The sequence below is a fragment of the Colobus angolensis genome, unplaced genomic scaffold, assembly GCF_000951035.1.
Source record: "Colobus angolensis palliatus isolate OR3802 unplaced genomic scaffold, Cang.pa_1.0 Scaffold299, whole genome shotgun sequence".
Classification (NCBI taxonomy): domain Eukaryota; kingdom Metazoa; phylum Chordata; class Mammalia; order Primates; family Cercopithecidae; genus Colobus; species Colobus angolensis.
Window position 1 is genome coordinate 500,289 of NW_012116254.1, and position 27,860 is coordinate 528,148.

Here is a 27,860-nt window from a genome sequence, read left to right on the forward strand (position 1 = left end):
TCAGAAAATCAGGATTGGCCTTATTTCAAATTGCTTTACTTTTAATTTAGCATTTTTGGTTTCAACAAATGTATTGACTATTATATGCAAATTTTAGTTGATATAAAATCAGAAATCTTTGGTTTATATTCTTGATTATCTATTTTGAAAAATCATTTAATTTTTCAAGTTGTCAGTTTCTTTTTCCATATTAATACTCATTTCATAGGATTTTACTGAATATCAAAAGAAAATTTGGAAAAGCCCTTCACATGGTCACAGGAAGTGGTCATTCATTCATTTCACTGACGAGTTTATGCTATGTGTAAAATATTGTGAAAGAACTAAGGTAAGTACCAGGATAGACAAGGTTTCTGCCCTCTTGTAGCTTATATATTACCAATAGAGACAAGCAGTAAATAATTAATCACGTGAGATATTACTTATTTAGATTTGTTTTGGCAGGTATAAAGCAGATAAACACAGTACCATAGGAATAAATAAAAAATAAAGCTGACCAAATCTGGGGGGCTCTACCAAAATTTTCTCAAAGCAGTGATTATTGCCTATTGCATATATAGCAAACATTTGTTAGGGGCTCATTATGTCCTAGACACTATACTATTGACCTGCTCTTTTTTGTTGTTGTGTTTTTTTTTTTTTTTTTTTTTTTTTTTTGAGATGAAGTCTCACTCTGTCACCAGGCTAGAGTGCAGTGGTGTGATCTCAGCTCACTGCAACCTCAGCCTCCCTGGTTCAAGCAATTCTCCTGCCTCAGCCTCCCAAGTAGCTGAGACTACAGGCATGCACCACCATGCCCAGCTAATTTTTGTATTTTTAGTAGATATGGGATTTCACCATTTTGGCCAGGATGGTCTCGATCTCTTGACCTCGTGATCTGCCTCCTTTGGCTTCCCAAAGTACTGGGATTATAGATGTGAGCCACTGTGCCCAGCCTGTTGACCTGTTAATAATTCATTTCAGTTAATCTTCACAATGACCCAATTAACAAATAACATAAGCCAATACGTTTAGTGCTGCTGATACCTGTGCCTGTTAATTTTGACATGAGGAAACTAAGGCTTAGATAGTTCAATTTGCCCAATTTAGTCTGTGGGTATTAAAGCATGTCATTAAGCTCCTTCAGATTGACTCCAAAGCCTGAGTTCGTAAACAGTATACAATATCATTCAGTCTTAGAAGAGGTGCAAGAGAAATACAATAGGCAACAAGATGTATGACACGGAAGAGGACTTACAGTTAAGATGTAGACAGACAGAACTACCTCTATTTCATGGTAGAAAGTAGAATGATATAAGAAATGGACAGGGAGCCATCCCAGTTGAAGCACAACACAGAAGTCTGTGTTAGTGCACACAAGTCAGGAGAAATAGCACTCAAGTCTTTAGGGCTTGAACTCAGACTTTCTCTTATTAATGGCTTTTGAATGATTGTGAACTTCAACCATGCCATTTTTGCTGCTATGTAGATCATGAGTAATGAGGCCAGCCTGCAAGAGAAAACCTAGATGGTATCAGGGGAGGTGGAATATTCCAGTGGGAGAATTTGAAAGTATTTAGGGAGTAAATTCAATGGAACATGGTGATTGAATAAATGTGGAGGATGACAGAAAAAAACAACAGTTATTTGTTTTTCCTTAAATATTTTCTATAAACATACATATGTTTTTTGAGCCAACTTTGATTTTACTTTTATTATTATTATTATTTTGGTCATCTGTTCAAGCTTTTTCAAGTCGATTGTTTTGCTGTTGATTTTTCAGCATCCTCTTCTCCTTCTGTTTCTTCCCAGTATTACTTTGGAACATTACTACCCCTTTTATGTATTAATTTAATGAAACCCCTCCCATGGTCCAGACTCCATCACAACATCCTGCCAGCTTTCTCATTTATTTTTATTTTCTTAATCCTTAAACCCAGATATTCTCATGTCATCCCTCTTTTCCCTACTTCCCACTTCTGGCATCCCTTAAAACTGCAAATGCTCCCAAGACTTTGAAGCTCTAGCCAGCTAATACCTCAAAGAAAAGTTGCCAAAGAGCTTTATTCTTCTGACATTTTAGATCCCATTCACTGACTCTGAGTGGCTGCCATTTTCCCCTCTTCTCTAAACCAGAGATGTACTCAAATACTATTTTACCCAGCACCATAAGCCACAGGTTTAGAATAACCACTCCAGTGAATCAGAAGAAAGTGATCAGGCATTCTCATTTATATCACAGTGAGGAGGAAAAAATTACCTTTAAATAAATATTTGCATTTGGGAAGAGAAAGTCTAGAAAGACAAGAGATGAAATGCTAATGGCAGGTTTTCCAGTAACATGACAGATTTTTTGGAGGTGATAGTTTGGGAATACTTTCATCAGCTTAACCCAGGTGATGATCCACTCAACCTAGAAATGGACAGTGATGAAATGATTGGCCCTCATTTTCTACACTGCTGGGTCATAGATAGGTTAAAATCAAATTCTGAAAGTTAATTTCCTCAACTCAATGAATCTGAGGTTCTACAAAGTAGTTTAGAGCAGTCATTCTTTAAACATTTTTTAAAATCTCAATAATCAGACTCAGTTAAATCAGAATCTCTACTGGTGGGACTCAGGTATTTGTATTTTAGAACTTGCTTCTCAAACATTACTTTAGACATAAATCTTGGGATCTTTTTGAAACTGAAGATTCAGATTCAGTACTTTCGGAGTGGGGATTGAGATTTTACAGAGTACCAAGAGAACCAGAGACTAATTCTTAAACTTGGCTGCACTTTGCAATCACTTTGGAAAATGAAAAATAAATACATAAATTTAGAAAAAAAAAGCCCAGAGAATGACATCCCCAGAGAATGACAGCAAATTACACTAATTTTGCTCATATTTACCTCTCTGACGTAGCTGATTGACCAACCCAGAGAAGAGAGAAGAAAACGTCTGATGGTTGCAATAAAATAGAGTTCAATCAGAAAGCATGCTCTCTCTTTTTCAGATATGCAGCCTCTCCTGGTGGTGAAGATGATTTCCCTAACAACCTCTCAAACATTTGTGGGCTCAGAAACATCGGCTTTACTCAGAACAAAAGCTCTCCCTCCATAGACTTGACAGTCAGCTCTCTGGGAACAGGGAAAAGAAAACAAACCCAGCTGAGTGTTCACAGTGTAATTTTCCACAACTAAAATTGAACAAATAAAGGGTTGGGAGACATGTTTTTTTCAAGTCAAATCCTGTGCTTCTTCTTTAACCTCCGCATTTCATATGGAATTTGAATCTTTGGAGGTTAGAGTTCATTCGCTTTTTGGCAGAACAGCACTTCCTGTTTCTAAGAAAAAGGCCCCAGAATACTTCTTTAATGTCAAAGGCTGTTACAAAACAGCACTTGATGAATTGGATGCAAGTGAATGAGAAACACATGGATTAAGTTTCCATTAACATCCATATGGGTTTCACAATTAAGAGAAAATGCCTGACCAAAGGAAGTGTTTTGAGTTTTACCTAGCTGAAATTTTGTTTTAAAAAAAAGTGCTTAAAGCTACTTATTCCGAACACGATACGTGCCAGAGATTACTCATCCCTAACCAAAATCACCTAAGCTGTATCAGACTCATAAACTGAGACCCAAGCTATAAACTCCATTCTCTCAAAAAACCAACAACACTCATCAGTTTTGGGAATTGTAGAGGGATGAGCCATCCTCTGATCATTGAACCATCTTAAAGAATTTATTTACTTTGTTCAATCAGGTAATTCACAGTTTCTGACTTTTTTTAATGGATTGGACTTCTCTTCATTAAGCAGATTTTACTAGTTCACTCACCTGAAATCAAAGTAAAAATTGCCTCCACAATTATGTGATTGTAGAACCACCACTGCCTTAGAAGTCAGTTAAACCTCATTCAGATCTCTCCTTGGTAGGGGGTTAAAAGGCAACATTCTGCTTCATTTTTCTCATATTAATAAACAAGAAGATAAGACTAGATTCGCGTTTTACCAACTTAAATACCTTGGATTATTCAAATAGTAAAATTATTTATGTTGTATCCCGATAATAAAAGAGGGAAAAAGGAAAGTGACAGGGAGTAAAATGGACCAACAATTATTGCCAATAAGTTAAAAGTTAGGGAAGTAGCTTTGATAGAGTACTATTTTATCTCATTTCTACATATAACAACGTCTGAGAAACACCGAACTTAATGGTCAAAGTAAAGCAGTCTTGCTTCAATTTTCTTTTATACTTTCCACCTATTATTTAGAAAGTTCTACGTCTAGATACAAGTATCTCCAATCAGAGACATTCAAAATTGTCTCCTCATCTATTTACCAAATTGACTTGTTCTATGCCCTTAAAAAAAAAAAAAAAAATCTATCAATTGCCCTGCAAATTACCAAACTCAAAGTAGAAACTCAAGCTTTTTCTTGAAAGTTTCTTTACTGCTTTCTCCACTCCCCACATCCATTCATTTATCAAATACTAAAATGTGGTCCTCAAATATTTTTTAATCCTTTCACTTTTCCCTATGCTTATCCTTCTTTCTTAATTTGCACCTTTGCAAATCGTATGCTGGATTATTTCAAAAAATTTCTAATGAGTTCTTTTTTTCTGTTCCTCTCCTATTTATTCTCATCATTAAACCTGAAATTCTTCTCTGTAATTTTAGCATATAGTTATTAAAATATTCTAAAACATATCTAACTGAAAATAGAAAAGGGTATAGAATAATAGTAAGGTTTTATAGTCTACATTATTAGTCAGCTTTCTTTCTCATTGGCATTAGGGTCAAAACTTCATACATATGTTTTCAGATTTTTTTTCTATACACAAGTGTGCATACACATGTGACTACATGTATGAATAGGTATTTCCAATATTTTTGCAGGAATATAATCATAATTGTGTACATTGTCAGTCTTTTTATTTTCTTTTTTTAAAATTTGACTTGAAGTTCTGGGATACATGTGCTGAATGAGCAGGTTTGTTATATAGGTATACATGTGCCATGATAGTTTGCTGCACCTATCAACCCATCATCTAGGTTTTAAGCCCCACATGCATTAGGTACTTGTATTAATACTCTCCCTTCCCTTTTCCCCTACCCCACTACAGGCCCTGTTGTGTGATATTCCCCTCCCTGTGTCCATGTGTTCTCATTGTTCAACTCCCACTTATGAGTGAGAACATCCGTTGTTTGGTTTTCTGTTCCTGTGTTAGTTCATTGAGGATGATGGTTTCTAGCTTCATCCATATCGCTGCACAGGACATGAGCACATTCTCTTTTATGGCTGCATAGTATTCCATGGTGCATATGTGCCACATTTTCTTTATCCAGTCTATCATGTGTGGGCATTTGGGTTGGTTCCAAGTCTTTGCTATTGTAAATTGTGCTGCAATAAACATATGTATGCATATGCTTTTATGGTAGAATGATTTATAATCCTTTGGGTATATACCCAGTAATGGGATTCCTGGCTCAAATGGTATTTCTGGTTCTAGATCCTTGAGGAATCATCACACTGTCTTCCACAATGGTTGAATTAATTTATACTCCCACCAACAGTGTAAAAACATTCCTATTTCTCCGCATCCTTGCCAGCATCTGTTCTTTCCACACTTTTTAGTGATTGCTATTCTAATTGGTGTGAGATGGTATTTCATTGTGGTTTTGAATTGCATTTCTCGAATGACCAGTGATGATGACCTTTTTTCCATATGTTTGTTTGCTACATAAATGTCTTCTTTTGAGAAATGTCTGTTCATATCCTTCACCCACTTTTTGATGAGGCTGTTTGTTTTTTTTTCCTGTAAATTTGTTTAAGTAGATTCTGGATACTAGATCTTTCTCAGATGTATAGATTGCAAAAATTTTCTCCCATTCTATAGGTTTTCTGTTCACTATGATGATAGTTTCTTCTGTGTAAAACAAACTAGATCTTGGAAATTTGCTACATTATTATCTAAATCATTTTTTTCACAGCTTTACAATATTTAATTTTGTGAATATCCAATAGAATTTATTAATGGGCAACATTTCCAATGCTATCTTTCCGCCTAACATATGCAATGCAAATTTTTAAGCACAGTGTACCAGGACCACTCTAAAGTATCCCTGCCTTTTCTCTTTCGACATTATACTCTCTCAAGAATCCTTTTCTCTGGTCACTTTGAACTGCTTCCTAATATTTCACTACTTCCTAAATCTCACAGTTTATAACCTAGACAATCTGCTAATGCCTATCCTGTAAGAATGAATACATGATTATGTGAGTTTTCATGCAAAACAATGTTTTCCTTTTAAACAAAATAAGAACCCATAGAATGGCTAGTTAGTATTAATTTTCTGATAGCCATATAACTGTTATTTGCCTAAAAAATATTTGTTAAATAATACATGAAATGGATTATTATACTCTGGCCTTTCACCTTGAGTGCATATGTAGTTTAAACAAGAGAATATCTATGAATTTTAGATTACCTACATATATATTAAGCATTTACATATATTTTTTCCTAATGAATTAAAACTAAAGGAATGGTATTTCTGTCATAGTCATAAAGCTCACTATCTAAAGGTATCATTTTGTTCCTGCTGTTTTTTTTTCTTAATACAGGTACAGAAAGACTTGTTAAATCTTAGCCAAAACCCAAAAGTCTTCATGCTTTCTGAATCTTTGGTGTAAAAGACAACATTAAAAAGTGTCAGACAAGCCAAAATACTTCTGATTGTTCTATTACTGTCTTCATTTAGTGGCATACTGGCATCTTCCTCTTCTTCCAGGAAATATTCTCTCCCTTTAAACTTAAATATGATGATTTGTACAACTAAAAAGAAAAAAATATATAATGAAAGACTTAGGGTAACCAATATCTTAGTGAAATACGTGTAGTGGGTTTAATGATAGTTTCTAAAAAGCCATGTCCACACCTTATTCCTCAGAAGCTGTAAATGTGGTGTTACTTGGAAAATGAACCTTTGCAGATATAGATAAGGACTTTGAGATGAGGAGATGATTCTGCATTATCCAGATTAGCCCCAAATCCAATGAAAACTGGCCTTATAAAACAAAGGCAAAGGAAGATTTGACACAGAAGAGGAGGAGACATACAGAGGGTAAGGCCATATGAAGATGAAAACAGATTATAATTGTTATAGGCTGAATTGTGACCCCCACAAATTCATACATGAAATTTCGAATCCCTAGTGTCTCAAAATAGAACTGGTCCTGAAGTTTGGGCTTTGAAACAGACAAATGAAGTTAACTGAAGTTACTAAGGCAAGTCCTAATCTAATAGGATTGGAATCCTTATATTAATAAGAAAAGAAAATTAGTACACAGACAAATCCAGTGGAAAGACCCTACAAGGAGAGGGAGAAAACAGCCATCTACAAGCCAAAGAGAGAGACCTCAGAATAAAACCAACACTGCCAATGCACTTCTAGCCCGCAGACTGTGAGGAAATACATTTATGTTTTTAAAGCCACCTATTCTATGGTCCTTTATGATAGCAGCCCCATCAAACATCTGGAGCCATCAGATACCAGAAGAGGCAAGGAAGGATGTTCCTCCAGGGTCATCAGAAAGAGAGTGATCCTGATGGTGCCCTCATTTTGGACCTTTGGTCTGGACTCCAGAAACATGAGAGAATGAATGTTTTTCTTAAGTCATCAAGTTGTGTGTCTGTGTGTGTGTATGTGTGTGTGTGATTTCTTACTGTAGCCCTAAGAAACTTATATAATAATTTTACTTTTACCAGGAAAATCCAAGCTGCCTTTACATGCCTATGTTTATTATCTTGAGCCATGGTCCATGGAGTATGGTAAATGAAGGCCTCTGTGCTTAAGTCAAGGCTAGAGAGGAATATAAGAAGTCTTGCTTAGGGCTCTTCGTCCTCAGCTTTTTACCACCAGCTTCATGATGTTTGAAGAAAAATAAAGAATAGCATTAAATATCAATGTATTTCCCTTTGGGAACTTTGAATATTACATTGAAAGTGTCCTCAGGGGCAGTTTCTTATTAGGTTTTACATTATGTCCCATTCATTCTTTGCTAATGTTTACATTTTAAGTTTTCTTTTGTAGGAAAGACTTTACTGAATGGGAGAAAATGGATTACATAGGAATGATAGTGTGTGTCTGTGTGTGTGTGTGTGTGTATGTGTGTAGAAGAGAGTACTGAAAAAATTAAGATTATCAGGAGAGAAAAGGAGATTACCAAGTGTATATAAATAATGCCATTTTCATAGTTTTTCTGGACCATTTTCTGACAAATCATATAGTCCTGTGAGGTGGTCAAAACAACTCTGTAAAGATTCTTTTCCTATACTCTAAATACTTACATCATCATACTTATCTTTTGTTTTTCACCACCCATTGTAATTTTCAAAGCAATTTGATTTCCTAAATAGTCTTGAGAAGGAAGGAGAGAAAGAGCCGCAAACCCTATTTACACTCAATAAGACTGAAAAGAGGTGACAGAGTTGTTCATGATGTTGACCTCAGTTTTCTGATTCTCTTTCCATTTCCAAAGACAGTGTTTGAGTTTTTTTATATGTTTTGTTTACATTATATGTTTAGCTATACAAAACCCTTTCAGAAATATTGTATTTGGTCTCCTTTTCATTCCCTTCAACACATCATTTTCAGAGAAGTTTTCCCAAAACAGTGTTTTGACACAGTCATCTCTAGGTGTGATACAGTCTACCTCATACGGTTCTAGTCCTAGTTCAAATGACACTTTCCCCATTAAGTCTTCCATGGAGATCCCCTCCTCCCTTTAAATAGATTTTGCTCCACTGCTTTCATTATTTGTACATTTGTGTCTACATTTTATTTTCTCCAGAGCACAAGGTATTTGAGAGCAGAAATCATATCTTACTCATCAAAGTTCTAACAATAGTGTTTTCTTGATTGATTGTTTGAGTAGTAGGAGTTCAGAATATATTTTTGAGTGAATCAATTAATGGATGCATTTATTTTTCATAATATTTTCTTGAATTAGATGAGACAGAGATTTATATTTTCAAAAATAAGCCAGAAAAATTATAGGAGTAGCCAGCATAATTTAGTATAATAGTTGGACTGATACCATTGATTGCTCTATTACTTTTTTTTTTTTTACAGACTGCTTATATATGAGTCATAGGTAGACCAGATGGATTTCACTCCAGAGAGTAATAGGAGGTAATAGCTTTACAAGCATTTAAGCTATTGGCATGGTATGTTAGTGGCAGCCTCTGCTTTATGGTATCATGGAACTTCAAAAATGTTAAAGGAAAAGGCAAACTATAAGCAGATATAATAGATATAACAGATGACAAGATAAATGAAGACAGCCTATGAACGGTGAAAGGGGATATTTCTGGAGATAATAAAGTGTGATTCTGATCTTCATTTTAAGAGCAATTCGTTATTAGAAATTTTTGCTGGATATAGCAATGGCAAGAAGAACTAATATAAACTGATACAGTTTGTTCAATCCAAAACACTCCTGTTGTTTTATTATTTTGTCAGTGAAGAAATTGTAGTACTAGCAATTTCATTCTCAAGTAAATTCATGATTTCAGCGTACAAAGATGAACCACACTCACTTATAAATTTACAAATGTGCAACACAGGAACATTTAGGATCATAATCTGTAGACTGATGCAATAGTAGATTAGCTCAGAGGACCTTAGCCTCTCATGCTTCAGGTAAGAAGAATGAAGGCAAGGTAGTGAAGGCATGGGCTATAGAATTAAACTTCATCTACACATCATGGTTTTCTGGACAGTGATTTTGCAAGATAAGTCATAACGCAGAAAGAGTTGGGAACAATTTAAAAATCAGACAAAAACACTGGGATGGAAAGGGATTAGAAATAAGAGATTAGCTGGGTGCGGTGGCTCACGCCTGTAATCCCAGCACTTTGGGAGGCAGAGGTGTGTGGATCAAGAGGTCAAAAGATTGAGACCATCCTAGCCAACATGGTGAAACCCCATGTCTACTAAAAATACACAAATTAGCTGGGTGTTGTGGCGTGTGCCTGTAGTCCCAGCTACTTGAGAGGTTGAGGCAGGAGAATCGCTTGAACCAGGGAGGAAGAGGCTGCAGTGAGCCCAGATCATGCCACTGTACTCTAGCCTGGAGACAGAGCAAGACTCTGTTTAAAAAAAAAAAAAAGAAAAGAAAAAATAAGAGATCAAGCATCAAGTAGGTTTGAGCCCCAGGAGTTCCAGACCAGCCTGGGCAACATGGTTAAAATAGGTCTCTACCAAAAAATAAAAATAAATTAAAAAAAAAATTATCTGGGTATGATTGCTCCTGCCTGTAGTCCCAGCTACTTGGGAGCTGAGGTGGGAGGATTGCTTAAACCTCAGAGACCAACACTGCAGTGCTCTATGATCATGCCACTGCACTCCAACCTGTAAGACAGAACAAGACTCTGTCACTGTCACAGAATTAAAAGAAAGAAGAGATTGGTGAACCACTATTTGCATAGCAGTAGCCTAAGGCAAGAGTAGGTCACAGGTGACAGTTTGTTTGCTACCTAACCTTTCTCCTCTTCAACCAGGTTGTCACTTAACTATTTGGAGCATCAGTTTCTGCTGTAAGTCAAAGATGTTCAGCCTGTCTGCCTCATTGAGCTTTCAGGGTGCTTGAATTTTCGGTGAAAAGGCAAATATGGTTGTAAGCATAAAGAGTATGTTTTATGCAGATGCCTCTCTCTGCTTTCTCATTTGCAAACCTCCAGAGCAGCCTAGAGAGTCTGCAGACAAGATGTAATGGTGCAAGCTCATTAACAAAGATCTAATAACAAAATCACACACAAAAAATCTAATTAGCAAGGTTACCTCTGGAGCAGTAGTCCAATGGAAATAATCACAGGCTTGCATTTGTTTTTTGCATAGAACTATACTTTTTTCATTTCCCTTAAAATTAAAAAAAAGTAATTTTCCTTCCAAATTGTGTTCTCACCTACATCATTGTTACTGGTGTTGCCTACACCCTGGGTTTCTTCTAGTGCTTGCAGGGAGTGACCAGAGTCATTTTCATTGATAAGAAGTCTTTGATTTCAAAGCCACTCCCACTGAAGTGTCCTCCTGGAATCCTTGTGCTGAGGCCCCACACAGGGGCCATCTCCCTGTCTGGCCTGGCAGTTGTTTCATGACACACATCAATAGATCCCAAAGGCTGAGGAAGGCAGGCTGTTAGGGTGTGAGAACCCCAAGCACTCTATCCCAACTAAAACCCTAGGGGAGATTGTGGGGGTTGCAGAAGGTAATTACATAATTGGAATTTAGCCCACACACCAGGGTGAAATGACACAACAAAGTCTGCATCCCTCTGTTTGCAAGGGCGGAAGGCATTTACACATCACTTACAATATACATGAGAAGCTTCCAGAGGCAGTTGTAACTGGCCAACAGGAGCCCACATTAAGAGAGACTGGGCTTTGCTTACTTACAAAATTAGAGCTGCAACAAATGGAGGTTTTCCATTCTAACCCCTCATTTAACAAGTGAGAAAACCAGACCCTAGAGGGTAAAGTTACTTATACAAGGTCGCTCAACTCAGATACAGAAGCTTTGGAGTTAGATTTCAGGAATTTTAATTCTAAATCCTATTTTGTTGCCACTGTTTTTACCCTGACTGTAATGCATTAGAAACTCAGATAGCCTGCCTGGCTTTAATGTGCACTTTTATCACCTTTACCTTAAAATGTCTTTTTCTGTAATTCTGAAATGGGGGTAATAATGCCTATCTCACTAGATGTTTGATTAAACAATTACACTTCTAAGAGAAAATACAAAGAAAACCAGGACAATTTTGAGGTAAGCAAAGATTTCTCAGGCCACAAAAAGAACAAACCATAAAGGAAAAACAATAAATTGTACTTCATCAAAATTAAAATGCTTTGTTCTTAAAAAGACACTTTTAAGAAAATGAAAAAGCAAGTCAGAGTCCAGGAGACAATATTTGCAATGCATATATCTGACAAAGGACTTGCATTCATAATTTATAAATAACTCTTACAGCTCAATTATAAGAAAACAAAGATCCTTTTAAAAATAAATGAACACAGGACTTTGTTAACAGATACTTCAGAAAAGAAGGTATACTTCTGTCCAATAAGCACATGAAAATATGCTTAACATGATTAGTGGTGAGCAAAAGAAAATTATAAACACAATAAGATACTTATTTTATATCAATAAGGATGCATGAAATTAAAAATGCCCAATGTTAGCAAGTATATAGCATTACTCTCATATATTTCAGGTGGGAGTGAAATATATAAAAACAAAGCCCGCCCCGCAAAAAAAAAAAAAAAAAAAAAAAAAACACACACACACACACACACAGAGAAAAATCAACAAAACAAAACAAAAATTTTGGAAAACATGTGTTAGATTCTTAAAAAGTTGAATATGTATCTATTGTATATCCAGAACATTGACTCCTAAGTATTAGCCTGAAATGAAACAAACCCACCATCTTACACTTAAGTGTTTTTTGCAGTTTTACTCATAATAGCCCTAACTAGAAGCAAGTCAAGTGTCATTTGTTGTGTGGTATATTCTGCATGGCACAGTCTACTCAGCAATAAAAGTAAAGAAACTGCTGTCATACATAATAATGGATGTACTTAAACATTGGGTTGAGTGAAAGAAGAGAGGCACAAAAATGATTACATTTGCCTGAAGTTCTAAGCTGGGTGAAATGAATGTTTGGAAATAGGTCAAATCAGGGGTTGCCTGGGACACATTGGGGTAACTGGGATGACTGTAAATGAGCATGAAGAATCTTCTTAGGGTGATACAATTAATTTATATATTTGTTAAGGTTATGGTTACACACTTGTCATCCTTGGTATTGTCGTGGTATATGTATTTGTCAAAACTCATGGAAATACACACTTAAGATGGCTGCATTTTGTTGCATGCAAATTAAGGGTCAATAGTTTTAAGTCAATGTAATAGTAGTAGTGTAGAAGCTCGCAGGGGACTTCAGGGACACAAGATCTGTTTTAGCTTTGATGTTAGATGGTCAGTTCACAAGTGCTTGGTTTATTAACCTACTTTGTAAAACATATGGAGCACACATAATTTGCTGTGTATCTAATATTACATAATATAATTTTTAAAGCAGCCAAACAAATGTGATGACTTACCATAGGTAAAGTGTTGATCAAAATGTCCAGCTTTTACGAAGTGATTACGGTGTCCTAAGCTTTAGTTCATTTACTCTTTGTACAAATTTATGGGGTAGTTTTCATGATCTAATTTTAAATATGAAGGCACTGATGATCAAAAAAGTTAAACTAACTCATCAACATTGCACAGTTAGTACAGAGTGGAGCCAGGTGTAACATGTTCTTGCTCTTACTCCCACGTTCCACCTGCCTCTAGTACCTTGCTCAACATGTGTTAGTTCAGCCCTCTCTGTCATTCATTCACTGCTGATATGGGAACATCAGATTTGGATAGCCCCTCCAAATCTCATGTTGATATGTAATCCCCAGTGTTGGAGATGGGGCTTGATGGGAGGTGTTTGTGTCATGGGGAAGATCCCTCATGTCTTGGTGCTGTCCTCATGATAGTGAGTGAGTTCTTAGATCTGGTGGTTTTAAAGTGTAGCACCTCCCTCCTCTCTCACTTGGTCTTCTTTTGGCCGTGTAAAGTGCCTGTTCCTGCTTTACCTTCTGCCATGAGTTAAAGCTTCCTGAGGCCTCCTCAGAAGCAAATACCAGCACTATGCTTCTTGTACAGCCTCTAAACATCTTTTCTTAAAACCTACTACCCAGTCTAGGTATGACTTTATAACATGCAAGGATGGCCAAATATACCCGCTTTCTCAGGTGCAGGAGTATATAGCACTTCTTCTCTTACTCTTTGTGCAGGGCCCATTCTAATGTGATTCTGCTCATTTACATCCATGTCTTCCCGCTAACCCTGCCACCCCTTGCACTGGTCACTTCCCTGTCACGCTCAGACTATTTCCATTGCTAATCACTCTATTTTCAACTTTTCCTTCCTCAAATTTCTTCTGATTCTACAAATTGGAAACATTTCCTTCATGTGAGTAGCAAGCTGATCATAAATATAAACTGACTTTCAAATTCCTGAAATATAAAACACTCTTCTTGTCAAGCTTTAAAGGACCTGGCAGTTATTGTGATTTTCGTGAGGCTAAGATAATACCTTACTTATCCTTCAGTTGAGCTGAAGCTAATATTGTTGTATAGGATTTGCACATCACACTCCAATTCAAATGTCCGAACAGATCTTGTGCTGTTTCTCCTGTGTTGCCTTTCTGGGGAACACCGGCTTTCCCTACTTTTCTCTGAATCCACACATCTTTCAATGTTCAATTTAAGCACCTTCTCAGTGAAACTTCTCTGACCACCTCCAAGTAAACTTAAGCTACTTTATCCTTTTTAGTTGTGTGTGTGTTTTACTACATCGAAAACACTTTCATTCATTCATCTTTTACACCATGTTTGTTCAGTTTCCACTAGGGGCCATTCTCAATGCGTGGTACATTCATATAACAGTGAATGAGGAACAAAATCCTTGCTATCAAGAAGGTTGTATATATTCTTGCATTCTTGTTGCTCTTATTCCTCAAAATCACTTTAAAGATTCTTGAAGTCTGGGATCTTGTTTTATACCTGCATCACCTAGCAGGTATAATTCACTTTTCCATAGCATGTAGTTGAAGAAGGCAATCTAAAACTAGTTATCATGCCATTATCTAATAGTCAAGTTTTGCATCTCTCTTTCTGGTCAGCTATAAATGAAGAGAAGAACTTCTTGAAAGCTACATGTAAAACTTTAAATAATGGTTTTTCCTGGATGTTGACGTCGTAAGTAACTTAATCTACAGTCTACATTTATTACCCATGTAATTTAAAAGAATGAAATAATAAAGAAGAATATTATGCTAGTTGGAATTCTTATATTGTGCTTTTGAGTTCTCCTTAACTTAGAAAATATCTCCTTCTCTAAAGAAAAATGTAATCTACCAAATAGCATAGGACTTGTCACTGGCTCTGTTATTGAGTTTTCCTTATTGTGATTTTCATGAGGCTAAGATAATACCTTACTTATCCTACCCTTTGAAACTACAGTTAGTGATTAATAATATACTATGACTGAATACAATATGAAATGACATTGGGCAGGGAACATGGCAATAAAGGATATATGATAAATCTTATTGTCATTCATGAGCAAAGTCATTGTGATATAATGTCATATGATGTATAAAATGATACATATTGATCATCTTTTTAAAAATTGTTTCTATATGCCCCAGTTGTCATTTTTTTTTTTTGATGGAGGATAAAATAGTCCTCAGGCTTTATTCTACATATAATGTGACAAATAGCTGGTGACAAAGAATCATTATTATCTTGATCAATAATGAATCTATGGTGAAGTAATATTGCTGCAGAAATGATAGTGCTCTGTTATAATGACATGATATTGTATTCATTTAAAGTACAAAATAAATTATGGTATCATTACTATTCATCGTAGGCAATATTAATTAATAATTTATTATTATTAAATATAATTATGTGGAGAAAACTCATGGAGAGTTTTCTGATGGCCCTGGGGCATTCTGATCCATTGGTAGCATCAGAGCCCTAGCCAAATCGGCCCCCTGGCCTGGTGGGTGGTTTGTTCTACTGACAGTTGTAGCACTGGTAGCTACAGCAGCAACAGAGTCCCTGGCCTTTCCAGCTCCCATTTCATAGAACACCTTCATTTGGTCCCATCTTGCCGCAGTAGTGTCAGCATCAAAGCCCCAGGCCTTCTAAGACACTGGTCCACAAAGAGGGCAGTGTCAGGTGGTCCCATCTACCTGTAGCAATAACAGGAGCTGAGATGATAAGGATCATGTGTTGTGTTAAATATTTACCCATAGTTTTTACTGATTCTGTTATTCTTTCTTTCCTCCTGATGATTGAAGGTTCCTTCTTTTATCATTTCCTTTTTATTTAGAGCAATTTCTCAAGCCATTTATTTTGCGATAGGTTGACGGATGACAAATTATCTTTTCTTTCACTAAAAATGTCTTGATTTCTACTTTATTCAAAAAGAATACTTTCACTGGATTTGGAATTCAGGGTTTGCATTTTTTTTTTTTTTTTCATTTTAGCATTGAGAAATGTGCCACTTCTTCCCAGGATCTGTGGCTTCTGATGAAAAATCTACTATCATTTAAATTGTTTTTCTCCTATAAGTAAGGTGTTGTTTTTCTCTCTCTGCTTTCCAGATTTTCCTTTGTCTTTAGTTTTAAAGTTTGTCTATGATGTGTCTTGTCATGGGTTTGAGTTTATCTTGTTTGAAGTCACTCAGCCTCTTGAATCTGTAGACTTATATATTTTTGCCAAATTTAACTTTTCTATTGTTATTTCCTTAAGTAATTTTTGTAGTCTGGCTCTTTTTCCTCTCTCCTGAGACTCTGATAACATGAGTGGTTGATATTTTGAGTCATAGAAGCAAATTTCTGTTCCTTTTATATTTTCTGAGTCTATTTACTCTCTCTTGCTCACATTGAGTATTTTCTATCACTTTGCCTTCAAACTCATCAATTCTTTTCTCTGTCATAGCTATTCTACTGTGGAGTTTACATATCGAGTATTCTATTTTAGTTATTATGTTTTTAAGTTCTAAAATTACTATTTTGTTTTTCTTCATATCTTTTATTTTTTGGTGAAACTTTCTGCTTTTCTCAAGTACTTTGTCTCAAGTATGACAAAAGGATTGGAAGTATTGTGTCAATACTGCCAGGAGGAAGATAAGGAGGAGGAGCCTCCTGGTTGATGATGGATAGGAGTCCCCACTCAGCCTCCACTGACATCTCTCTGGCTTGGAGGAGCAGTGGTGTCTTGTTTTTTCCCTCTGTGTGATTTCCAGGTAGTAGACAGGTACCGTGGTGGGTCTAAGGTGGGCATCGCCACCTTAGAGGGATGGAAATTCTGACTCTCTGCTTCCCTACTGGCCCTGAGACCATTCCAGTACAGTGGAAGGTTGAGCTACTTCCTTACAGCCTGGAGAGTGTGGAATTCTGGGTTTCTCACTAGGCTTTTGTTGGAGTGCATGAGCAGGGGCCAGAGTTTTCTATGATACTAGACTAAAATAGAGTGATTATTGTCTATGTCTATTAGGTTGGTGCAAAAGTTATTGAGGTCTCTGCTATTACTTTTACTGGCAAAACCCGGAATTACTTTTGCACCAATGTAATAGCAGGTAATAACATTTTCTCTGCACTTTTTCTGGTCTCTGGGCTGAGTGTGCAGGCTCTTGTCAAGGCTTTTTGTTTTGGTTTGGTTTTGGTCGACATTTCTTGGTGTTTCTGAGCTGCTGCCTTGTTCAGCTCCTATTTTGAGAGATATGAAGCCAGAAAAGAATAATAAATAAACCCCAGGAATTCACCACTGTATTGATCCTTAGGTCCTGAGGTCCCTACCTGGTATTTTTTTCTTCTCTACCATTTAGTCTTCTTATATTTGTTTTGTATATAACGTCCAAGTGCAATTAAGATATTTAGTTGTGCTTAGTGAGAAATAGGGGAAGGTACATCCACTCCAGCTTCCCTGAAAGCTGTTCACCCACACATAGTTTTAAATGCACCATCCATTCAGTGATCTGAAAGAATTTAAATAAAACAAAATTTCTGTAAAAATATTTTAAATAACCATCTACTAAAAAACACATTACCATTTTATTAGATTAAAAACCACGAAATTGTTAATATTCAAGTTTTTAACGTATAAATATGGCGTTTAAAAATGCAATATGCTAGGATGTCACTGGTAATGTCGTAGCAACTCAAATCAGAGGAAAAGGAGTAGGGAAGATAATTGCAAATGACTTCAATGATAGAGCATAGTAATCTTGCTAGCAACTCACACATTAAGACATTCTTGGCTATTTTTGTGTTTTAATGAATTACAACTACTTAAGAAGTTTGTGTTGCAAATGTCAGATATAGCTGTCAAGAATAGTTATGCAGAGTGTGTTTTGCACACATCTAGGGAGCATTCTTATAATGTAGACATCATAGCGACATCATAGCATTTTTTATTAGTTTTTATTTTTTGGTAAATAACAGTAATATACCCTGCCATAATAAAGTTATTATAATAGGTTTCCAAAACGTGAAAATAAAGTGTCTTGAAAAGGAAGCACATTTTTCTTACACATATATAGAGATTTTCTTAACCTAGGCTCTTGAGGCACCAAGATAACTAAACACTAAAGATATTTTAATTTGGTACAAGGGAAGCTTTAGGTAAGGTTTAAAAGCAGCAACTATATAATAATAGCAGGGGAAGGGCACTCATTCTGTTTTCTCCTTTATATAGACTGTGTCTCTAAGCCAGGGGATAGCCCAGGAGCCAGGGATAAACCGGAGTGCAACCTTCTCCCTCATGGTTACAGTCTTCTCACAAGAAGAAGCATTATTTGTTTCTAATAATCCATATCCATCAGGCTCATCATACAAGTTAATACTTTCCAGACTTTCGAAATAAATTTTCAGTCGTTAGGGAATAGTTTTACTCATTTTCAAGTTTCTAACCTTTCTATATTTTCACAGATATTTTAAATAAAACTGTACAAGGCTGCATCAGTGGCCAGTTGCCATTTTAAACAAATAGTTGCATACTCACACGTTTTGTTTTCAAAATAAATACATAAATTATCTAGGCAGTATTTCAAAGGTCAATAAGTACTTTCTGAATTTTTGGTTAAACAAAGCTCACTTAAGAAAACTGCCAGGGTCAAGAGCTAAATGTTATTGGAGTCAGGGAGGAGGTTAGTGGATGGATTCTGGACACATTCGCACTTTAGATTGGCACTGTTCCTAGAGTAGGACAAATTGTTCCTAACTCTTGCCTGGTGGTTGCTGTTAGCAATACAAAGCCATTAAATTCAATAGTGACCTCAGCATCAAACCTCACCCAAATAGCTTCCAGTTTCACAGCTTGAATCTCCAATTGCGTTGATTCATCTCCATTCCCTGTCTAGATAGTCATCATGATGAGAGCTTTTTCCCCATGGGCTGTACTTGATTTTGACAGTCCCACTCTTGGTAATCACAGTGCTTTGAACTCATTCCCAGACATAAATTTCCACTGACTATTGTCAGTTAAACTGTTCATTTCCAGCTGTTAAAGTTCAGAATCATTGGACACAATTAAGAACTCGAGAAAAATATCTTCTTCCATCATATAAATGGTGATGATGTAATTGGAAAAAATCACTCATTTGATTATATACAGCTCTCCAGTTTCATTTATAAAACTCTGTCTCTCCAACTACTTTATAGAAACTACAAGAGGCACAGTCTGTGTTTTTATTCTATATTACTCTTTGAAACTATGCATGAGGTTGAGCATGGTGTTAACAATTAATTAATGTTTCTTGGATTGACTCAATGAGCCTTAGGATGTCAGTTATTTTCCTGAGATTATTTAAAAAGGAAATTATGATCACCCACATGTGGATTGTTTTTATTGTGTGTCTACTATAAGAAAAATTGTGCAAGGCACAAGCATATTAACAAAGAATAAGAAAGAAACTTATCCTTAATTAAGCATCTTACAGACTGGTAGAAGATCATAGGTGCAAAAAATAAAGGGAGACATCACGAGAGAGAGAAACCCAGAGCTACAATAATTATTTTTTTTTCAACTGCATGTTCTTGGTAAGATTCCTGGAAGAGATGACCTTTGAACTGAGGTTTGTGAAAGCTAGGTAGAAATTGGATATGCAAAAATGAAAGAGAAGCATTTTAAGAAAGAATATTGACTTAATAATTTATTTACATCATGCACTTGTTCAATGTATACATTGTCATTTAGATAATGTTTGTTACCTTTATCAGATAACATTTGACATGGTGTGGGGCAGAGTTCAGACATCATAGCAGTATGTCCTAGGGGCCTAGATTGGCTGTTGACACCAGTGAGAGATACACAATGATCACAGGGAATTCTAAAATTGTTATTTTTAAAACATAATTTGAGAGGTATTCGTTTATTTTTCTGACTCAAAAAATATCCTGAGGTCATACTACGTGCAAAGTATATTGATTTCTACCCTATGTGAACAGGAAATCATAAAGTACTATGCTTTACCATATATTTATTGAAAAAGATATTTTGTGGTAAGCAAAACAACTTCAATGGTATGTGTTAAGTATTATAATGGAGCTATAATCATTAAATTTGTTATGCCATACAGATGTTGGAGAAATTAGTTTTGCATGTGAAAGTCAGGGGAAGCTAGAAACAAGAAAATACATTTGAGTTGGATAGACCTTTAAAAATGAGAATCATTTCCTTTACCTTGTAGGCCACATATACAGATGAGGGCATTCTGTAGCAAAGCAGGAACAAGGCAGGGAGTTATGAACATCAGATTACCAACAATGATTTGACCAGACCTTTGTATAGCCAAAGATGAGTTCAGAAAGTCTGATGGGGCTCAAGATCTATAAGGCAGGTAGAAACACAGATGTAGGGGTATAGGCAAAATCAAGTTTGGAGATACAGGTCTTAGAACCAGAAATATAACACAGATGTAGGGGTATAGGCAAAATCAAGTTTGGAGATACAGGTCTTAGAACCAGAAATATAAAGATAATAATTAGCATCGTTAATGTAGATAAAAATATCCATGAAAAGCTTTTGCCCAGTCTGAAGAATTGGCATGCTTAGACACTAACACCAACTCTGCTGCTTATTAGCTCCATGGTCAAGTTACCTACCTTTCTAAATTTTAGATTTTATTTTTATAAACAAGTGCAAGAGAACTACTTACTTCTACTAGTTTACTGTGCTGGCTTCCTGTGATATAATTCTTTCAAAAACTATAGAACAGGCACTGACATAGAGAAGAACTCAAAGATCTCAGTTACTATTAATGTCATTGAAGATGGCTAAAGATAGGACACTAGAAAACACTAACACTAATGCAATAACCAGTAAAGGAGCAAAAGAGAGAAAGTGATTAGAGGTAGAAAAAGCCAATGGATGAGTTACTTCATAAAACCTCGTGGGAAAAAAGTTACAAAATGTATAAGGACAAAAAAAGTCAAACTCTCAATCAAAATTCTCACAGGCCCAGAAAGACGGGGCCTGGAAATAAAATCGTGAGATTTGACTGGAAGCAGGCCTTTGGTGAGCTTTTGTTACAGTAGTTTCAGCTGGACTATGGGGATAAAAATTTGATGTATGTAGACTTGAAGGTAAGTAAGAGGATGGAGTGAAAATTATGATACACTGTTTGTTACTGAAAGGAAATAAACCGTAGCTTAAGTGGGGAGTAGGGTGGAGGCGTAGTTTAATTAAGCTGTTGATGTCTTAAACACATTGTCAGACAAAATAAATGACAACTATGGAGAAGGAGAAATTAATGAAAGATGAGGTATTTTGTAGAAAATGCCCCAAAAAAGATTTAAAGAAATAGAATCAAAGGAACAGGTAGAGATATGCTCTGATAATTTTTTACAAAGCTTGAGAAACTTCCTTGATTCAGATAGGGAAAAAATGAATAGAAATATAGATTGGAGATAATGCAGGAGATCAAAGCTTGAGAAACTTCCTTGATTCAGATAGGGAAAAAATGAATAGAAATATAGATTGGAGATAATGCAGGAGATGCAAAAACCTTACTCCTAATAGCTCCTGTTTCCTGAGAAATTGAAGGTCAAGTGACTAAAATTGAGAGGGTTATTGATAGAGGTATTTGAAAGAAAATAGAAAGAACTGGAACTGCTTGGAAAGGAACAATTATGAGTTAGGAGTAAGTCAACATTTTGCATAGCATTTCTGGAAGACCACATGATACTGGAACAAATTAATTTTTTAAAAAATGATCTCTCAGAATGGGTAAGTGGTTTCCTCTGGGTATGTTAGAAGATCCTCTGACTTGACCCAAAGAAAAAAAGAAAAAAAAAAAAATTAAGGGCCTTTCTGAGAATGTTTTTAAAAGTATTTGGCCATAAGTTTTAGCCTAGAGAAGGGAGACATTGACAGCTTGAGAGAATGAAAGATTGTAAGATGCAGCTATATGCCCTCAAGAAGGTTTTAATCTAGGAGAAAACACTGGGACACTGGTGAAGACGATATTAAAAAAAAAATACATGACAAGTACTATAAGAATGATAAAAGCAAGTGTTATGCAGTTAGGGGAAAAATGAAAGTAATTAAACTAGAGGGATTAGGAAAGGTTATTTGATAAAAGTGACATTGGTCAAATTTAAGAAGGCTTAAGAGGAAAACCACCCTCTTGCTCTTGCTCTCAGCTGAGAGTGTTACTCGTTATTTCAAATTTATACTCTTTTTCTATTCTTCATCTGTACTCTTAGGATTTGAAAACATTGTGTTTTTTAAATAAAATCAGGTCACAAAATAAGTCTCCAGAATAAATAACCGTTGCATGAGGCAGTATGCTGCAGCTTCTGGAGAATGGTCAGCCTGAGGTCCAGAGCAAGGCTGAAACCTCTGTTTTGTTGACAGCTGAAAGTTAAGATCAACCTGAGACTGGAAATACACATTGTCTTAGTGATTCCATGAGAACTAAGTTTTCACATGGAAAGAGATCACCTAACCTTGCATACTAGAAAGGAATAATAGAATTTGAGCAGGGTGCCAGAATGCCACCTGCTCTCCAAACTACATGGTCTTCAACATGACTAAGCAGAGGTTTTTGAAGCCAACTTTTAACCAGTCAATCTTTATAGCTGGACTATGCTGCAGATAAAAGTCAAGCCATGTGGAAATAAGTAAGAGCAGGGAGGACACTTTTTAGGAGTCAGTGACAGAGAGACCTTAGCAGGAGGAGTAGCTACAGGTCAGTGCAGCATAGTAAGAAACCAACAGAGAGGAAGAAATGTGCCTTTTCATTTATTAATTGAAGGAACAGAGCAGGACTGATAAATATTTTGCTGACCATAAAAAGAAGTAGTAAAAGAACTCAGAGACAGAGGGATTGAACTAAGATGTAAAAAACCAGACTAAGTCTTGAAGACACTTGAAAGAAATAAGAATCTTACCAGTCTTAGTGTTGGTGCCAAGTAAAAGCTGCCTTGGGTTACAATCTGGACAACCTAACCTAGTATTCTATTGCAGATAAGTTGAATAAATACTAAACTTAGAATGTTTACCTGAGGGAATAGCTAAGAGAGGGACTAGAGAAAACAGGTATCACTAGTTATATTTTGGTAAATGTGAATTATTTAAAATGTACAGCAATTTCCATTAGATTTTATTTCTTTATGTATTAGACATGATTTTAGCAGTATGACAAAAATATGTCAAGATCAGGGAGATTTATCTTTCCGCAATATATGCACAGGAGTGGACACAGTGAGATTGTGGTCATGGGTTAGGGGGTTGTAAACACATAAAAACATAAATCAGGGAGACTAGGTGCAGTGGATGATGCCTGTTATCTCAGTGATTTGATGGCTTGAGTGCTTGAGGCCAGGAGTTTGATATCAGCCTGGGCAACATAGTAAGACCTCATCTCTATAATTTTTTTTAAATAGCTGGATGTAGTGGCATGTGCCTTTAATCCTAGCTACTCAGAAGACTGAGGCAGGAGAGTAACTTGAGCTCAGGATGTTGAGGCTGCAATAGTAAGCCATGATTCCACCACTGCACTCCAGCCTGGGCAGCAGAGCAAGACCCTGTCTCTAAAAAAATAAGACAATGCATAAATCAGGGGAAAAAAACTAAACAAACCAGTCTGATTAAATTCAGGAATGGGAGAGAGAAGATACAGAATGATTATGCAAGAGTCATCAGATCCATATGCACAAATGTTGATTTGTGTTATTTCTCAAGGCAATCAGAAATGATGCATGAAAAACTATTCACTCAGGTAGAAGAGGCGGAATTTAAAACATGGCTCAGTCCCTCCATGTAGCATTATAAAATGTTAAGCTAATTCTAAACTACGGGGAGTAAGAGCCACAAAAATAAATCCTCCCTAATTCCCTTTGGTCTCCTTGTAAAGACATTAAATGTCAAGAAAGTTCAACTTAAATGTTGAAATGCAAAATTTTCTCAATCATAGCTCCTCAATATTTCCAGTTGCCCAAATCCAGGCCATGTTGTGCCCCAAGGGACACTCAATTCACCTTTTCACCATAATAGTACTATGGAAGAACACAACATCGAGGTCAGCTTCTTTATGCTTTTTAGGTCTTCCCTGTGCTTGTCCCATGTAAGAAAACCAATGGGGAAACCTTCTGAAAAGTAGAATATAAAGGGTAATGTTCTATTAGTAATAGAAAATACTTGGTAAACCACTCACTGAGACTGCATCCTGTGGATCTGAATGACATTCAGGTCTTCTTAAGTTCAAATGCTGTTGATACAACAGCGTTCTGACAGATCCTCCCATGAGTACACATCATTTTCATCCTGAAGGATTGCTGATCCCCACATATTCTATATTCACTCTTAACAATGACTCTTGGGTCCTGTGGAGTAAGATTTAGCAGTTAAAGTCATAGGCCTTGGAATCTAGCCAATCTGTGTTCAAATCCAGGCTGTATCATTCACTAAAGCCTCAGCTTTCCCCACTATGAGTTGGGGCTATTGTGTTAGCATCTAAGACAGTTGAGAAGATGCCAGTAAAGTGCTAGGGAGGTAGTAGATGGTGGTGACTGTTGTTATAATAATTATGATTATAATTTACTTTTCACCAAGTGGAATTTTCCTTTCATTCTAACCTATCTATATATCATTAGTCCTTTAAGGTACAGCTTAAGTCCCACCTTTGCCAACAATGTTACCATTCACTATATTCATTCACACTCTAACTTAGGCATTGTATGGAACTAAATAATTGTAACAATCTGTTAATACAGTCTCATTTATCAGCTAGTTCATTAAACATATTGTATTCTTGTAACTGGATAATTAATGAATTGCAGGCAAGGAATACAGCTTTGCATTATATATATTTGGTTTCCACTCACAGCTTGACATGAGTAAGGCACATCATAGCTATTTAATAAATATAGGCTGATTGAGGACATTGTTATTTCTTCTATAAAGTGATTACTGTCCAGGCATTGCTAAGAATAATGAGGCCTTATTGTCAACCCTCATATATTCAGAGTATTTCAGAGCAACATCCAGTTGGAATTATTGAAAAGTTTGATGTTTGCTTTCTCTTAAGAAATGTAGTTCTCTAACTCTCAGTAGACTACAGACTTCTGTTTATTCTGGCAACATTTAAAAAGGCAACTAAATCATTATTCCTATAATTTCCATGGAGGGGACCTGAAATATGAGGAAAAAACCTGCAACAGCCATGGAAGGTGATGCCATTCATATGCAAAAACTATTAAGGAATTTCTGCTTGAAAAACTGCCAAAGGGCTTCACATTTCTTCTTATTAAAGAGCAGTTTACTTAGGAAGTAATGAGAGAAACCATGTCAAAACTTCACTGACACTCCTAATTTGAAAAGTAGAAAGCAGATACTAGGGTTATTCTGGTCAGCTGGCAGCAAACCAGATAGTGAAACAATCTGCTTGCACCATTTTAAAGTCCTACCTTTGTGGCAGAACCTTTTCCCAGAGGGAATAGCTATCAAGCAGATGACAGAGAGAAAACCAACTCAACAAAGCAAGGTCTCTTCTGCCAAGAGCTGATGTTTGCATTGGCTAAGAAGCTAGGGCTGGAATGCATATTTTTCAGGAATCCATTCCATTGAGCAGACAGCTTCTGTCTGGATCCTGTGGTTACAGCAAGAATAGAGTGACTTCTGTAGAATGAACCCTCAGAGCATATGAGTACACCAAAAAGTTAGCTGGCATGGTGGCAGGGCTGTGTTAGAACAGGGAATCACACTTCTCAAAAAATAGAGAAAAACAAAAATGTCTACAGAAAGGTACTACAATCCATATAGGTACTCCTGTAATGATTTGGAAAAATGGTCACTCTGATTTCCTAAAGAAAGGAGAAGAAATTTTAAAACATGGCTATGTTTACATAAGGATTCAAGAAGGCAGAGACAACAATCATAAAGAAGGAAATGTCTGAGGTTACAAAAAATTGCATGGAAATAAAATCTTTTCTGCAAAATTAAGAAGTAATGAAGAATAGAAAGATGATAATGAACTTACAGTTCAGTTAAATGATAGCCATGAACATGATTGGAGAAGAAATGAGATACATACTTACATATAGTTGAAACAGTGTTTAAAGAATTGCATAAGCAAGCTTGTTTAGGTAGAAGACTTGCTTATGTCTAGCCTGTGGATGGTAATTTTACCACCCACCAAGAAATATATTTTTGAAAATTTTTTTATTTGTTTTTGTGGTATTCTAAAACCAAGAAATATTTTTAAAAGAGAGAAATATCAAGAGGCAACTTAATTTTTTAATTTTAAAATGAAAATAAAATTATGTGAAGCCAAAAATGAGCTAGTTAAAGCAAATAATACTAATAACAATGACAATTAATGAAGGCTGACTTCAGATTTGTTCCTTGCACACTAAATACCAAAAGTTAAGCAATATATGTCCACAGATTTTGAAGAGAAATGACTGTATCCAAAACATTCCATACTCAGTCACATTGTTCGTATCTGAGAAGAAACAAGATGTTCTTAAGCCTTCAAGATTACCCAGTATAAATATACACACACTCTACTGCAAATAATTATGGGAAGATATACTTTAGCACCCTGTGAAATGAGAAAACATAGAGAACTCATGAATGGAGAATTATTGTAAATCAAATGCAGAGTTGATAATAAATTGTAGCTTTAAAGTAAACATGTCAGAGTTAATTCTAGAAATCCAGTGCATACTATATCAAAATTGAAAAATTTTATTTTGGCTCTTCAATCCTAGATAATGTAAACAAGAAGTGGAAGTGGTATGATAAGAGGAAAAAGAGGTAAAAGTATAATAATTAATTCTGAACTGCCTAAAGGTAGCCCATCAGAATGAATATAGTCTGTGGTAACACATACTGGAAATAAGTACATTCTCCCTCAATTGATATAGAATATCAAGGAAATTCAAATAAGAATACCTACATCTAATATACAGGAAGTTATTGAAATACAATCGTATTGATGAAGGTCTTATAAAAGATCAGAAAAATATATAAAATTATAATTACTAAAACTAATTGGTCTGGCACATATAAATTTAAGAAATTTTAAGTTTAGAAAGCATAGTAATAATTTCGTATAGTATAAACTTATATTAGCTAATTAAATTAAAAATGATGGATCATTAAAAAATAAATATTGGGTCAATTGTTATCATTTGAAGTTAAAAAAAACTCTTTAAAGCCAAAACAAAAAACCCAGAAAACATTATATTATCTCATTCCATATTATAAAATACATTTGATATAAAAACAAAAATATAACTAAACACAAACATGATTGGAGAAAATGTTGGTAGAGATTTCTAAGTAAGACCTACAGAAGAATTATATGATAGTTAATTGCTAAATTTGACAAGAGAAAAATTCATAACAAAATTAAAAGTCACATCAACAGCAAATTATGAATACCTTCTACATGAGTCTGTGGGGAAGTAATGATTTTTAAATAAACAACATTTAAAAATCAAAAGTAACAAAGAGACAAAAAAAAGAAATTGACAACTCTTCATTAATGGGGCCTTTCCAGTCTCTCTAGATCAGAATAAATCCCCTGAAGCATTACGACATTTCAAATCCTTTCACACCCATGAGATGACATGTTAACATCTTCCGTCCTCACTAAACTGTAAGCTTCTTGCAGACGTGGTTCTTGTTTGTTCACCTCTACATCCCAAATTCTCAGCATAGAATCTGACGCAGATATAAGTTGCTATATTTTGGCATGACTATTGA